Consider the following 13,949-nt stretch of genomic DNA (forward strand, 5'->3'; position numbering starts at 1 on the left):
TCCGCCGCTTGCCGGGAGCCGGCCCCTCCCCCCGGGGTCTATCTTCCCGTCGCGTTGGATTCACTTCTCCGCCGGTCCTACCTTTCAGAAAGTGGTTGTTTTTCTGTTTCCAGAATTGCTGTTCTTCTTCTCTTCGATCTGCCGATGGATTTTCAGGTGTTTGCAATCTTTAGATAAGCTATCTAGCTGATCTCCGGCTAGCTGAAGCAGTCTCAGCTTGCTACTTCTCCGCCATCTTGACTCCTCCCCCCCGAAATTAGATAATTCTTAAGGAAGAATGAAAATGGAATCATAACACATCAAAAGTTATGGGATGCTGTGAAAGCAGTGCTGAGAGGGAGATTTATAGCAATAAAGGCTGATATTTTAAAATTAATAAGATAAATTGACAATTAAAAATTTATTTTTTAATTTTTTATTTTTTATAAACATATATTTTTATCCCCAGGGGTACAAGGAACTAGAATTACCACTATGAAAAAAAAATCAGAAAATAACAAATACTAATGAGGATGTAGAGAAACTAGTATCATCACACACTGTTGAGAGAACAGTTTAGCCACTGTTGAAACTATGGATGTGCCTCAAAAAATTTTTAAAATATAACTACCATATCATTAAGCAATTCTACTTTTGGGTATATACCCAAAAGAAATGAGAGCAGAGTATTGAAGAGATATTTGTATATGTGTGTCCATAACTGCATTATTTATAATGGCCAAAAGGTGGAAGCAACTCAAGTATCCATTGATAGATGATGGATAAACAAAATGTATGTGATATATATATATATATATATATATTATTTAGCCTTACAGGAAAAGGAAATTCTGACACGTGCTCTAACAGATGAAACTTGAGCACAGCATGCTCAGTGAAATAAGCTGGTCACAAAAGGGCAAATACTGTATGATTGCACTTACATGAAGTGCTTAGAGTAGTCAAATTCATAGAGATAAAAAGTACAATGGGGGTTTCCAGGGGGTAGAAGGAAGAAGAAATATAGAGTTCATATTAAATAAATACAGAATTTCTGTTTTTCCTAACAAAAAGAGCTCTGGAGATGGATGGTGATGATAGTTGCAAAACAAGATGAATATACGTAATACCACTGAACTATACACTTAAAAATGGATATGATGACAAAATTTATGTTGCATGTATGCTATAATTTTAAAAATTATAATAAAATAACAAAATTTTAAAAAGAATACAAAGCTTAACAAAATGTAGAGTAAAATGTATGAAAGTAGAGCAGAGTGACAAAGAGATATAAAATGATGAAAACAAAATTAGGGAAATTATATGTCTAACATTCAAATAACAGAATTTCCAAAAAGCAGGGAAAAAATGGAGGGGAGGAAACATCAGTGAAGGAATTTTGATAATTCCCTAAACTGAAGTATACAAGTTTCTAGATGAAGAAGACACTGGGGCCAAAACAATTAATGAAAACTGATCCACATCAAGCCAAATCATTTTGAAATTTCAAAACAATGAGGAAAAAATATCTTAAAACCCTTCAGAAAGGAAACCAAAATAATAGCAGAAAGACCACCAATAGGTCACAAGAAAGGAATAGGAATTAGATTCCTATTCCTAATAGAAATTCCTATAGAATAGGAATAGGAAATCAGCTTAATTTTTTACTCAATAGCAATGTTGGGTGATAGAGTTTGGAAAATGATTTTCAGTCTAAAATTTTATTTCCAAACTCTGTTTAGTTGGAGAGGAAAGATATCTTTTTCAGGCCCCTTTTTAAAAAGGTAATTGAAATATGCCTTTCCCCAAATAAAGCCAATAAATAAATAAACAAAAAGAAATATATGGGACTCAAAAAACTGATGATCTATTTCTAGAGTGTGGTGAAAGGAACCTTGAGGATGGTGAATGTTTATCTAATAATGACTTCTGTACATCAGGAATGGAGAGCAATCAATCTCCATGAGGGCAGTTCTAATATTTGTGGCCAAAGAACATGCAAGAATCTATAACCTTGGCCACTCTGCAGGATGAAAATGAGGCATGAAGAAAGTTAGTGGAATCATCTGTTTTATTGGTGATGTTTACAAGGCTGATGGTGCATGCCTGAGACCAAATGGTAAGATGAAAACTGTGTTCTTATTATGAACAGTCACACTGTCACCTAATGCCTCATGTTGGTAAGAGTTTTCTGATTCCTGTAGACAACGATGAAGATGAAAATTCCAGTTCTATCAAAATAATATCTCTGGAAGAATATACAAGAAGCCAGGTGCTTTAGGAGAAGAATAGCAGTGCTGTTCTGGAAAGTTGTGTATTAGAGGCATATTTTTCACATATTTATTCCCTTAGAAGGTTGTACTAGGTAATGTATCAAATGTATAAAAATAATGTATCAAAAAAGAAATAAAATAAAATTCACTTTCTACAATGATAAAGATAAAGAATAAGAAGAGAGAGAAAGAGACCTGGAACATCCAGAGCAAAGGACCAAGTTGATCAGAATCTTTCTCTGGAAAGGCCGACTTAATTTACACATCCTGCAGAACAAAGAGGGTCAGAGCCTAGGAAGTTGAGTGGAAGACTCCAGAGTCCTAGGGGTGGAGATGGGATGAGAGAAGGGCAAACTGTGGGGAATTGTTGAGAAAAGATTAGCTGTTTTAAACTATGACAAGCAAAGAAACTAATTGGAAACTGTGCACCTGAAATTCACCTTAAATAAATGTAGTTTGTATTCTGAAGATCTCTTCTTTTTAAAAACTCGATATCCTTGAACCAACTGAGCACACCTTCTAAAACAATAGAAAATATTGGAAATGAAACTGGTAAACAAGAAAAGGCAGAATCCTTTTAACAGAAGGAAGAGTAAGCAGAGGTCTTTAAATGATTCGTGGTTTTATTTTGTTTTTGGTGTGGCAGCAGCAAGCAATAATCAGAGACAATACTGAAGAGGTTGAAGTGGGAATTAATTTCAGAACTGGGCTTTGAATATGCCTACTTCATTATATGGATCACTTCATTCTCAGCTCACCCTCCATGAAAACAACCAAAACTACAGAAAATGGGGTTAACTAAGTGACAAAATATTTTCAGACCTTTTTTTGGTCCTGCTTTGCAGCATAGGTGCCCTGGGCTCCTTTCAGGTCACCGGATGCAGTTCAGTGTCCCCCTCACTCCCCACGCTGGTCCTAGGATGAGGCAGGAATCTATAAGAAGGTGGAATTAGTTGGAGTGGCTGGGTACCTCAGTCATTTGAGGGTCTGACTGTTGATCTTGGCTCTGGTCATGATCTTGGGATACTGGGATTGAGCCCCATGTCAGGCTCCCCACTCAGTGGGGAGAGTGTGCTTGTCTCCTTTTCCCTGTGTCCTTCCCCACACTCATGCTCTCTCTTTCTCTAAAATAAATAAATCTTTAAAAAGAAAAGGCAGGAGAAATTTAAAAGAAAGAGTGCTCATGGTGGTCAACCAGTACAGGGCAAAAAAAAAAAAAAAAAAGAAGGAAAGAAAAGAAAAAAGAGAAGAGATTGGGGAAAGAAGGCTCCAGGTGGTCCTCAGGATAAGCCTGGGTGCTGTCTTCAGTTCCTGCAAGGGGAGAAGAAAATCCTTCACAGGGCAAACGTTCAGCTTGGTGTTTGCAGAGTTTAGTGTCTCTTTTCTCTTCAAAATGGTTCCAAAGATAGCAAAGAGTGGATCTACAGGGGGATACGGGCAGAACAGCCAGGATTATTTAAAAAAAAAAAATGTCAAAACAGAAAAGGAAAAGCTAACACTTCTTGTGCAACACTGATTAAAAATATTTCTCTAAGTATAAAGCTATCTATAACTGGAAATAATATATCTGAGCTGGGTGACTTAATTATGAGATATGAGACAGAATAAGGCCAAACTGGTTATGTATAAGAAGAATACCTAAGAGCCAAGAGTTTTAAAACAACTGAAATTTATTAAATGTCTAATTGAAGAAAATTACTAAGGACTATATGTATTCATAACCAGAAAATATTCTCAAGTGAAATCATCACACATGAAGAATTCTTTCATATTTCAAAGTTTATAAAAATGATTCACTTCCATTGTGAAGTAATTTTAAGATACAGAGGAATACAATAAATTTTAAAATATTTTACAGATAATTATTTTATCATATGAATGTTTTATCAGTTTGGATGCTTGATTGTTTGAATAACAGATCCGTTTCTGTTAAAATAATACAAACTCAACCTAGAACACCCAGATAAAATTATTTGAGATTGTTCTTCAGGTGAGATTTAGTCTAGTAGCAAAATGAAATATGATTTCTATTTAGGAAAGTATGTTCCAGAAATTATGTCCTCCAGAGTAACAAGAAATGTTACTTATGAGTACGAACTGTGCTAATTTAGTAGGTGATTGTTTAACATTTTTCTTAAGGGATATATATGAGTTTGCTAGGGCTGCCATAGCAAGCATCACAGAGTGGGTGACAAAAACAGCAGAAACCTATTTCCTCATGGTTCTGGAGATTAGAAGTCCAAGATCAGTGTTGATTTCTTCTGAGGTTTGTCTCCTTGTGTTGTTGATGGCTGTCTCTTTTCTCTACCTTCACACGGTCTTTCCTTTGTGTGTATTGGCATCCTTATTTCCTCTTCCTATAAGGAGACCAGTCATATTGGAGTAGGGCCCACTTTAATGATCTCTGACTGAACCACCTCTTCAAAGACCTTCTAACCATATCTCCAGATACAATTACACTCTGAATTAGTGGGGTTTAGGGCTTCAACAATGTGTTTGAGAGTGGGGCACAAGTCAGCCCAGAATAGAATGAGTAAATTATGGAACCATTGGAAAAGAGATGAGGAAGAAAGTTGCTAGGAAGCTATTAACAAATTTAGCATTTTTTATAAGAGAGATTTGAAGTCTATGGTTTGATGAAAATAAGGCAAATAAACTCAGGATGGATGGCTAGGATCACCTTGGTTTTCCTGAACAAAACAAGCCTGGGGAAAAGTCTTTGTGACATTCCTTAACCCTCAGGTATGTGTGTGAAAGGCTTACCTGGCCACGTGGACCACAAAGCCATGACTCCCAGGCTCCTCTCAGCTGGGGACATTATGCCCAGACCAAGCAAAATTCAATAGCCTTATATGTCCTGCCTCTGCAAGCCGTATTGTATATTTAGGTGACAGCAAAATGTCTTTCTTGTCATGTAGCCATTGTGAAACATGAAAAAAGTGCTTATATGGATTTTATCCATTCTGTTACATTCAACTAATAGGGGCAGTTTTCTCTGACCCAATGCCGCTATTCTTTAACTTGGTTATGCCTTAGAATCACCTGTTTAAAAATTCCTGCCACCTGGAACCACCCCCAGACATCCTTTTCCTGGATTGTGATCTGGACACTGGGTTTTTCTAAAAAAGATCCTTGGATGATTCTAATGATTTTGAGTACCACTGCCCTTAACCAGCCAACATAAAATTCTCTGCCAACTATTCTAGAGCACTTAACTTCGAACAACCACTATGTATGTAGACTGGCTTTGTGACTTTCTTCCCCACTATATTGTAAAGTCTTTTATAACAGGGATTGAGCTAATGCTCTCCAATTTTGGGTGCCTGGTATCTAACAGCATCCTTCATATACTAGATATGAAGTTAAGATAAAGACTTTTGTCCAGTGTTATTGTTTATAGATGGTAGAGATAGGTCTGAATTCCAGGTGATGTGCCTGACTTCAAAGCCCAAAATCTTCATGCTGTTCCATCACACTTTAAAAAAAAGTTTAACTGGAGGCTTCTGGGTGGCTAAGTTGGTTAAACACCGGCCTTTGGCTTAAGTAATGATCTTGGAGTCCTGGGATTGAGCCCTGCATTGGGCTCCCTGCTCAGTGGGACATCTGTTTCTCCCTCTCCCTTTCCCCCATCCCATTCTCCTCTCTTGTGCCCTCTTGCTCTCATAAATAAATAAATAAATAAGTAAAATCTTTCAAAATAAATAAATACACAAATAAATACATAAATGAGTAAAATTTTAAAAGTTTAATCTTTTAAAGTTGGATCATTGGCATTTTGGTAATTTTAGTGGGAAGAAAATTATATGAAATTGGGGAATTTTTAGATGGTTGGATATTTGGTGAAAATCTAAATCATTCTGGAATGTGGAACACAACCCTAGTGTGTATTTTTAGAATGACATCTGCATTCTACTTCAAAACCATAACCAAAATGTAAGCAAAATTAAGATCTTCCTTGCTAGAATATTCCTCTGGGTTTCTTTCATGCAATAAACCTATTTAAAAAAGTATTTTCTTCTTAAAAATCTCTGTCCTTACAATTTTGAAAATGAAATATTACTGTTACCCTATGAATGAATATTGTCATTCATCCCATGGCCAGGCCATGATCAACTTGGGAACAGACTTGTTTCTTCAATAAGCCTGCTAGAACTTAAGGTTTGTGATATTTCCCCCTCTTTATTTACTTTATAACACAAGGCTATGGTTTACTTTTATACAAACAATATTAAATAAACTGAAACATATGAACTTTGTGTACAAGAAATAGCTTAATAGTGTGAGTTAAATTGAATTGATTTTATTGAATAGAGTGTTATATTATTGTTGAATTAAAAAATGTTCTCATACCTTACTATCATACATATTCACAATGTGTGTTAAGTTGCTTAACATAATAAAATATGATTAAAATATCAGGTCTACCTAGAATCCCTGCCTGAGGCTTCTAATTATATAAGATGTGATCAAACTGTGCTCGCTTCACTCTCTAAGTCTTTAAGGGACTAATACTTAAAATTGATGTGCAGTTTTAGGGTTCAAGAGTGAAAAATCAAGAAATAATTCTTGAAACACCTTCAGTGCAAAAAGGTACATAGGAACAGGACCCGAGGGCAGAAAAGAGCTGCATTGGGATTGTGAGGAATGATTGATCATATATATATTTTTTCAAGTGGGAAGGGAGTTAGATATAGAATAGGTCTCTAAGGAATTTGGAAGTTTCTAAGATTGGTTTCCAGGACCTTGAGGGGTCCTACTACTTATAGTTTACTACTGTCTAGTAAACCCATAGTCATGAATGAGATCCTTCAGATGTATAAGGGTAGGCCTATATGTTTAGACAGTGATTGCTAACATATGTCTTGGGGGGTAGAGAAAAAGGAAATTTCCAAAGATTTTCATATAAAGAAGACCTACAGGGTCCTGGAAGTCAGGTTAATGTCAATGTACTTAGGTTGCCTTTTGCCTCTAGCAAAATATTAATGTGAAAGCAGTTGAGCTTCTGGAAGAAGGCCATTCTACCTGTCTCAAGTACTTGTCAATAGGCTGTAAGTAGTAAGGAAATTTTATTTTTTTCTATATTTCTTTTACTTTTGTTCTCCACATCAAAATGACAGACTTTTTTTTGAGGACTTTTTTTTGCTAAAATTTTTGATTTTGCAAAAGCAAAAGATTTTACTCATTCTAAATTCCCCTAATTACTCAAAGAGAATGTACATTTTTTTCTCAGAGTTTATTTACCTTTTTTAGAGAGAATGAAGAGGGGGAAAAATAGAGGGAGAGGGAAAGGGAAAGAGAGATAATCTCCCACAGACTCTGCTATGCATGTAAAGTCCCATGTGGGGCTTGATTCTAGAACCTGAGCCAAAACCAAGAGTTGGACACTTAACCAACTGAGCCAGCCAGGTGTCCCTATATTTGCTGTTTTTTTTTTAAGTATTTTTCTCTTTAATAATATCTGTGTCTACAATTTTGAGGATAATGTATAATTGTCTCCTTGTGAATGAATATTTTCACTTATCCTATTTCATGATCAGCAACAGGCAAAAACTAAAATTTAAATGAATTCTTAAAATTAAGTTAGCTACCCACTTTAAGACTTACTATAAAACTACAATAATCAAGACAGTTTTATATTGATGAAAGAATAGACAAATAGATCAATGGAACAAAACAGAGAGCCTAGAAATAAACTCACACAAATATAGTCAACTGATCTTTGACAAAAAAAGCAAAGGTGATATGATGGAGAAAAGACAGTCTTTCATCAAACAGTGCTAGAACAACTGGATATCCACATGCAAAAAAAAAAAACAAAACAAAACACAAAAGCAAAGAATCTAAACACCAACCTCATTCCTTTTGCAAAAATTAAAAAAAATTATATACCTGAATTTTAAATGCAAAAGTACAAAAATCTTAGAAGATGAAAGAGGAGAAAATCCAGGTAACACAAGTTTGCAGTAATATCTAAGAAGATATCACATGAAAAGCTTGACCCATGAAAGAAAAAGTTGATTAGTGGAACTTCATTAAAATGAAAAGTTTCTGCTGTGTAAAAGAGTCTATTAGAAGCATAGAAATTCACAATATGCAAAGAATTCTTAAAGCTCAGCAATAAGAAAAAACAAAACAAAACAAAAAAAAACCAACCTGGTTAAAAAGTGGGCAAAAGATCTGAACAGACAATTCCACTAAAGAGGATATACACATGGCAAATAATTATAAGAAAAGATGCTCAACATCATAGTCACTAGGAAAATGCAAATTAAAACAACAATGAGATACAACTATATACTCATTAGAACGACTAAAATCAAAATGCTGGGAAAGATGTGCAGGAAAAGGAACTCTCATTCTTTGCTGGTGCAAATACAAAATGTACAGTAAAGTAGCTAAATGATTTTACCATACAGTCCAGCAATCTCATTCTATATTGTAAATGCCTAGAATTGAGTTTTTTATTGTAATGAAAGCATCTCAGATTAAGTTTCTGATTTCTGAGCCATTCATTTCAATGATAACCTTCTCAAACAAATGCATTGCCAGCTGTAAACACAGCTACCAGCAAAACAACTAGGTAAGATGTAAGGCCACCTTCACCCATGAAGTTTCCTTTTTAGAAAACCAACCTAGATAACTGACGACTTGCTTTTCCCTTTCTATATTCCAATTCCCATTCTTATGTTTTAAATTCATCAACAGTGAGCCTGAGAAACCCTAGGTACTCCACCCTTGGACCCTAATAAAGAGAGATCCCCAGTCTGTGCTCCATCCCTCTCTCTTTACCAGAAACCCCTCTGTGGGGCCCTATGGTGTGCCATGTATTCCCTATGACTTGTAAGTGATAAATCTTATTCCCCAAAGTTCCTTAAGGGTTGCTGTTAAAGTTCATCCTGCCATCTTTTAAAGAACCACAGGGACTATCTAGTCACAACACTGGGTCTGGTCGAGGAAATGTCTGTGGGGCATTCCTAGTCAATAGCATCATTACCAATAAGCTGAGACTGACACAACACACTCCTTGGTATCTATCCAAATGAGTTGAGAACATGTCCACATAAAAACTTGCACACAGATGTTTATAGCAGCTTTATTCATAATTGCAAAATCTGGAAGCAATCAGGATGTCCTTCAGTAGGTGAATGGATAAACAAACTGAGGTACATGCAGACAATGAACTACAATTCAAGAATAAAAAGAAACAAGCTACCAAGCTATGAAAAGACAGGGGGAAATTTAAATGCATATTACTAAGTGAAAGAAGCTGGTTTTAAAGGGCCATATATTGTATGATTCCAAATTTATAGCATTCTGGGAAAGGCAGAACTATGGGCAAAAAGATCAGAGGTTTGGGAAAAGGAGAAGATGGGATAGAAGAGATTTTTAGGGCAGTGAAATCTTTCTGTATGATACCATAATAATGACTACATGATACTATAATTTGTCAAGTTCATAGAGTGTATAATACAGAGTGAGCCTTCACATAATAATGTATAAATATTGCTTCATGACATAAATATACCAGACTGATGAAAGATGTTGATAACAGCAGAAACTATGAGTGTAGTGGTTATATGTGAACTATCTGTATTTTCTTCTCAAGTTTTAAGCCTAAAACTTCTCTAAAAATAAGTCTGCTAATTTAAAACAAAAACAAAAACCTTGTTTATTTTTTAAAGCATCAAGATAAATTTAAATAAAATTTATTGCTGATTATTTCAGCTGTAAAATTAGAGTAAATTTTAACTCAATATCTCTAGCATAAGTAGTTTGCTTCACACTGTTTCAACTTCAAGTCCAAGAAACATATCTACTTTTTCAACCCTCATCTTATTTTTGGCATATAGATCAATTTTCCAGTAGAAATGTATGTATATATCATAATACTTCTATGATAAACGTCTACCAGAAAGTAAATAGTTGACAGATTTTAGCTGAGATTACTATAGTTAACTCTTAAGAGTCTTGTGTGGATTAAAAGACAATGTGTATGATCTTCTTTTTTTTTTTTTTCTTTTAAGATTTTATCTATTCGACAGACAGAAATCACAAGTAGACGGAGAGGCAGGCAGAGAGAGAGAGGAGGAAGCAGGCTCGCTGCTGAGCAGAGAGCCCGATGCGGGCCTCGATCCCAGGACCCTGAGATCATGACCTGAGCCGAAGGCAGCGGCTTAACCCACTGAGCCACCCAGGCGCCCTGTGTATGATCTTCTTAACACAGTGCCTGGTTATATGGGAGGAGTAAAAAGAAAACCAGCTGACTGGCTAGATTATATGTGTAAAAGAAACTCTTCAGGTCCAAAGAGGTTTTTGTGAAAATTATTCCTCCCTTCTCTGTCTACAACCACCAGATCCCCCTCCTCACAGGGTTTAGCAGTGACTTCTGTATTAGTCAGAGACATTATGTGTCTCTTTTTGTTACTCTATGTTAACAAAGTATACACAGTTTTCCGCATTCTTCTGTAAATGGGCTTACTGCTCTTATGAGGATTAATTCTCTGTTTTGTGGCCTATTTAGAGTTTCTACTCATCTGAGGTCAGTTTTGGTATTTTATATATTTCCAAAAAATCCACATCTATTTCATCCTCTTAAGTTTTACAACTTTATTAGCATAAAGTTGAACAAAGTCATATATTATTTTTTGAAAAATATTTCATTTATTTTTAAGAAGATAATTAGTAGACACTGTAGAAAGTAAGTCTCTCTTATATTTGTCTCAACAACTTAATGGAGTTTTCAGGGTCATCACTATAAGCAACTTATTTTGTTAACCTTACAAAAATATTCTATATGGTTGGCTTGCAGTTTTCCTATAAACATAGCTGTGACGTCAAATCGTATGTCACAAATTTGAGTTCAGAAAATGTATTCTTCATTTTTACTCTTAGAGAAGCTGCTAAACCACAGAGCAATTGCATGCCTCCTTTGCCCTGTAGTACATTAAGTTTTACACTAATTCCTTGATATTTCTCAGTCCTTTACCCAAAGATAATCAGCTCCTCAGAGGGATTCTGACTTAAAAACTAAATCCCAGGTGGCAACTCAGAGAAATTAAGAAAGTAGAGACCCTGGGTTCTTAAATTAATATAGGTTATCTGTTGGAATTCATCTGGTACGAAAGTTCAGAAAAACTGAAGCACTTCCATATTGAGTTACATTTTGGAGTTGCAATCTAAATCCCTTGAATGTTTTTGCTTAGTTAGGTAGATGGCTGACATAGGTATGAACAGGTACCCTGGGAGGTGGCTAGTTTATCTTTTAGTTTTTATAAAAAATACACAGGTGGTACTTAATGTACACAATATAGTCAAAAATATTTTTTTAGAAAAAGGTTTATATTAGCAACATGGTGGCATTATTTGTTTTTGTTAATTTTTTGGTCAAACAAATATTTAACAAAAGATACTGACAAAAGAAGAAGAGAAAAAGCAAGCAGAAGAAAATGATGTGTTAAAAAGATGTTCCCCAGCATTAGTGAAAATAAGGATGTAATATTTTCTACCTAAGCACTTTTAGCAGACACTATTGTATAATAAATTCATCAGAACTAGCAGTCTCCAATAGAAGATCTGAAATTTAAAGAGTCAAATAATTGGTTAAAATTTAACACACTATACTGAATTCAAACTGAAGTAGAGAAATGGGAAAATTGAAGAATAAAATCTGCCCAAAGAGACTAGGGGGAAAAAAAAAACCCTCATTATTTCTCTAATTTTTTAGAAGATTTTATTTTATTTAATTTTTTAATTTTTTATTTTTTATAAACATATATTTTTATCCCCAGGGGTACAGGTCTGTGAATCACCAGGTTTACACACTTCACAGCACTCACCAAAGCACATACCCTCTCCAGTGTCCATAATCCCACCGCCTTCTCCCAACCCCCCTCCCCCCAGCAACCCTCAGTTTGTTTTGTGAGATTAAGAGTCACATATGGTTTGTCTTCCTCCCAATTCCATCTTATTTCATTGATTCTTCTTCTACCCACTTAAGCCCCCAAGTTGCATCACCACTTCCTCATATCAGGGAGATCATATGATAGTTGTCTTTTGCTGCTTGACTTATTTCGCTAAGCATGATACGCTCTAGTTCCATCCATATTGTCGCAAATGGCAAGATTTCATTTCTTTTGATGGCTGCATAGTATTCCATTGTGTATATATACCACATCTTCTTGATCCATTCATCTATTGGTGGACATCTAGGTTCTTTCCATAGTTTGGCTATTGTGGACATTGCTGCTATAAACATTTGGGTGCACGTGCCCCTTTGGATCACTACGTTTGTATCTTTGGGGTAAATACCCAGTAGTGCAATTGCTGGGTCATAGGGCAGTTCTATTTTCAACATTTTGAGGAACCTCCATGCTGTTTCCAGAGTGGCTGCACCAGCTTGCATTCCCAACAACAGTGGAGGAGGGTTCCCCTTTCTCTGCATCCTCGCCAGCATCTGTCATTTCCTGACTTGTTGATTTTAGCCATTCTGACTGATGTGAGGTGATATCTCATTGTGCTTTTGATTTGTATTTCCCTGATGCCGAGTGATATGGAGCACTTTTTCATGTGTCTGTTGGCCATCTGGATGTCTTCTTTACAGAAATGTCTGTTCATGTCCTCTGCCCATTTCTTGATTGGATTATTTGTTCTTTGGGTGTTAAGTTCTTTATAGATTTTGGACACTAGTCCAAAGCTTTTGATCTTGATGAAATCCCAATAGTTCATTTTTGCCCTTGCTTCCCTTGCCTTTGGCAATGTTCATAGGAAGATGTTGCTGTGGCTGAGGTCGAAGAGGTTGCTGCCTGTGTTCTCCTCAAGGATTTGGATGGATTCCTTTCTCACATTGAGGTCCTTCATCCATTTGGAGTCTATTTTCATGTGTGGTGTAAGGAAATGGTCCAATTTCATTTTTCTGCATGTGGCTGTCCAATTTTCCCAGCACCATTTATTGAAGAGGCTGTCTTTTTTCCATTGGACATTCTTTCCTGCTTTGTCGAAGATTAGTTGACCATAGAGTTGAGGGTCTATTTCTGGGCTCTCTATTCTGTTCCATTGATCTATGTGTCTGTTTTTGTGCCAGTACCATGCTGTCTTGATGATGACAGCTTTGTAATAGAGCTTGAAGTCCGGAATTGTGATGCCACCAACGTTGGCTTTCTTTTCAATATCCCTTTGGCTATTCAAGGTCTTTTCTGGTTCCATATAAATTTTAGAATTATTTGTTCCATTTCTTTGAAAAAGATGGATGGTACTTTGATAGGAATTGCATTAAATGTATAGATTGCTTTGGGTAGCATAGACATTTTCACAATATTTATTCTTCCAATCCAGGAGCATGGAACATTTTTCCATTTCTTTGTGTCTTCCTCAACTTCTTTCATGAGTACTTTATAGTTTTCTGAGTATAGATTCTGTGCCTCTTTGGTTAGGTTTATTCCTAGGTATCTTATGGTTTGGGGTGCAATTGTAAATGGGATTTACTCCTAGAAGAATTTATTTATTTGAGAGAGAAAGAGAGAGAGTGAACGGGAATGGGCGGTTGGGGAGAGGTGGGGGAGGAAGACGGAGAAGCAGACTCCTTGCTTCCCTGCTGAGCAGGGATCCTGATGCAGGGCTCAATTCCAGGACACCGAGGTCATGACCTAAGCTGAAGGTAATTACTTAACTGATTGAGCCACCCAGGTACCCCAAAAC

This window comes from Mustela nigripes, chromosome 5, assembly GCF_022355385.1.
Source record: "Mustela nigripes isolate SB6536 chromosome 5, MUSNIG.SB6536, whole genome shotgun sequence".
Classification (NCBI taxonomy): domain Eukaryota; kingdom Metazoa; phylum Chordata; class Mammalia; order Carnivora; family Mustelidae; genus Mustela; species Mustela nigripes.